Source organism: Octodon degus, unplaced genomic scaffold (genome assembly GCF_000260255.1).
Source record: "Octodon degus isolate 3935 unplaced genomic scaffold, OctDeg1.0 scaffold00122, whole genome shotgun sequence".
NCBI classification, from domain to species: domain Eukaryota; kingdom Metazoa; phylum Chordata; class Mammalia; order Rodentia; family Octodontidae; genus Octodon; species Octodon degus.
In genome coordinates, this window is record NW_004524698.1 from 6854518 (window position 1) to 6857951 (window position 3434).

General features: G+C 42.0%; 1 pseudogene; it reads right to left on the minus strand.

Annotated features, from left to right (window-relative positions):
* Nucleotides 1–3434, minus strand: part of LOC101586833 — a 22829-nt pseudogene that overhangs the window by 7852 nt on the left and 11543 nt on the right.

The following is a 3434-nucleotide window of genomic DNA, read 5'->3' on the forward strand; positions in this document are numbered from 1 at the left end:
AGGATATGCTTGAAAATCTGCAAGGTGACCACAGGAGTTTGCTGGCTGGCAGGGCCTTTCCCAGCTCTGATGTGGGGCCAAGGCTGGGAAGCTGCCAGCACCCTGTGGAGCTGCCCAGCAGCAGCACTACTGGGTCAGAGCTGCAGCGGCCTGGTGTCAGGGCCCTGTACTCGGGTCCTTGTGAGCCTAAGCTGGCAAGTCCATCTGCACGTGCTCAGCCGACAGGGCAGGTGCTTTTGCTCAGCCTCCCGCAGAGGTGATCCTGCTGCCTCGACTTCCCAAGTAGCCGCAATGACACATTTACACCAAAAATAAATAAATAAAACAAATATATACCGCCAATTCAGCTGTTGCTTACTATCTGTACCTATACATCCAAGTTTTGTTCATTAAAAAGGAAATTTCAGAGGCCTAAAGAAAACTGTAGACATGGATATGTATATTTTATATAGTTACATTAGCATAGCCACATGTAAGTAATATATACTACAATTGTACACATAATATATAATACGATAAAATGATAATTTTGGGGGGAGAGTCATACCAAGATCTCTCACATGCTAGCCAAATACTAGCCAGCCACTGAGCTACATCTGTAGTTCTTTTTTTTTTTTTCTTTTTTTTTTTTAATTGTAGTAAAAGTTGAGAAAGATTTTTTTTTTGGGGGGGCTGGCTCAGGCTGCCTTAAGGGTGGTTCTGGTGTGGCATGTGCAGCTGGGGTTGATACCGAGGTTCCCTGTACCTGAGTAGGTTTGCCCAAGCAGGCACTTAAACAACTGAGTTAAGGCTCAAGCCTCCATACATCTGTAGTTCTATATAAATCTCTTTTCTTTTTTTTTAATCTTTTTTCTTTTCATTGTCTTTTTTTGAGACAGGTTCTGTCTATGTAACAGGTTCTATCTACGTAGTTCAGGCTGGCCTGGAACTCACCCTGTTCTTCTTAGCTCACTTTTTCAAAATCCTATAGAATGAATTAAGGGATAACAAAAGCAAAGAACCTTAAACAGAACATAATTATACTGTGCATATAAATGTTTTGTTTCTTGTTTTCTGCAAGCTAGTCTCAAACTCACGGGCTCTAGTGACCATTCCACCTCAGGTTCCCGGGAAGATGAAACCACAGGTACATGCACACGTAACAAATGTTAATTTTCTATGGAAAAATAGTTCCATGATATTAAAAACCAAACAGTGAGCTCAGGAAAAATTGGCAACACAAGCAAAACACCAAGACCATTCTCTGTGAGTGACTCGCAATAAGAAATTGCACCAAGACAGCTCTGAGGCCATTATAAAGATTAGTTACCAATCAACACAAAGAAGATATATTAACAAACCTAATAGCAAAATATGCCAACTTTGCAGATATGAAAATACTGTCTTGCTGGATCTGGTGACACAGCCTATAATTCCAGCACTTGGGAGGCTGAGGCAGGAGGAACACCAGGCGAGCCAGCCCAGGCTGTATACAGAGCTCAAACCAGTCTGAAATACATACTGAAGTCCTCTCTGAAAAGAAAAAAAAGAAAATACTGTCTGCTAACAAAGACTCACATAACTATAAAGGTAGTCCCAGTGCTTTACACTACAATATACTAACTCAGTGGGCATATATAACTTATAAATAAGCTCACATAGGACAGAGGTTGTTACAGGTATAGAACTTAAATACTTCCTGAGGTCTCATTCTTAAAGGGCTGGTCACCAGCTGTCACCCTACACGGAGGTGGTACAAATTCTCAGAGGTGGAATGTAGTGCAAGTTACTTAAGTAATTAGGGCATGCCCTTGAGAAGATACTAAGACTCAAACTGCTTCCGTCTCATCCCTTGTGACACAGGAGCCATTTGACCCAACTGCCTCTCTTGCTTCTTTCCTTTTTTTTTTTTTTTTTTTGAGATAGGGTCTCACTGTGTCACTCAGGAAAGCCCCAAATTTGCACCACCTTCCTGCTTCAGCCTACAAGTGCAAAGATTGCAGGTAGGTGCCACTCCTCATGAACTCTCTGGTGTGGTATTCTGCCTTATCACAGACCCAAAGCAACAATATGAATGATAAACTGAAACCTCTGACACCAAGAGCCAAAGCAAATCTTTCCTTCTCCTTTCTTTATTTTTTTAATTAATACAAAGTAGTTAAAAAAACAACATTAGAAATGATACAAAATTTCATTAAACAAAGTAAGAGTAATTCAACTATTATTATTATTCAAGACTTTTATTAACAGGTGCTTGCCGTTTGTTGACTTTTTTGAAAAAATCAAGTTGTAAACTTTTATTACAAATTGAAAATGAAGTTCTTAAAAATCTCAACTTGACCAGATATGAAACAATTTAAAATCCTTTAAAGGTGTATTGAGAAAAACCAGGCTCTAAAAAAAAAAAAAACGCGTTTGTCATTACCAAAAAGAGACGTCTTTAGGTAAAAATAATAAAAAAAAAAACCCATGCTGCATAGATAATGCAGATAGTTCTAGTTATCTGGTCAATGGGCAAAAAGCAAGCACTTCAGGTCTTCAGTTCCAATCTTTTGTTCATTTCTTATTGCTGGAATTTCCTATTCGTTCCTTTCTTGCTGGATGACTAAACCGGATGATGGTAGAGATGTTAAGCGGCATTTACTCAGCCCCGCCCTGCTCAGCCTCGGGAGCGGACGAATTCTCAGCTGGTGGATCGGCTGCTTTTGTCTCTCTGCCATCTCGTGGTTTAGGGTTTTCTGGGTGTCTGTGTCGGTAATTGAAATTGCAACGGTACCGAGGTTGAGATGGCTGCTGACCTTGGGTCTCATCTCCTTGATTTTCCTTATCTCTTTCATTGCCATCCTCTCTAGGCTGTCTTTGGCGAGGAGGGCCTCTGCGGAATCGTGGTCTATAACCTCGATCCATATTCTGTCTCACTTGTCTACCTTGTTCTCCTGCACCCTGGTTGTCAGCACCCTCCATCACTTCTCCTTGCACAGGAGGTTGAAATACTGTGGCCGACGCCCATCGGGTCTCCACATGTAGTGAGGTGGGCACCTTTGCCTGCGGTAGGGCCGGCGTGGCTGGGCCTGGCCTTCGGGAGCGCCCTCCATCCCTCGTTCTTTTCCCCACTCTCACTATTCTGGTAATTCTGCTGGTAATTGCGTGGAGGACCCCTACGACGTGGATAGCGTCTATAATGGTTACGGTCTGCTGCGTATTTACTGCCTTGAACTGAAGCTCCACCAGGGCCTGTGACATTTGCTGCCTCTGCACCCTTTTCTCCTTCAGCAACATCAAACTCAGCAGTCTCTCCATCTACTACACTGTGAAGGTACTTCCTGGGGATATTCTTCTTCTTCTTCTTCTTCTTCTTCTTCTTCTTCTTCTTCTTCTTCTTCTTCTTCTTCTTCTTCTTCTTCTTTTAATTTTATTTATTTATGTGTGTGTGTGTGTGTGTGTGTGTGTGTGTG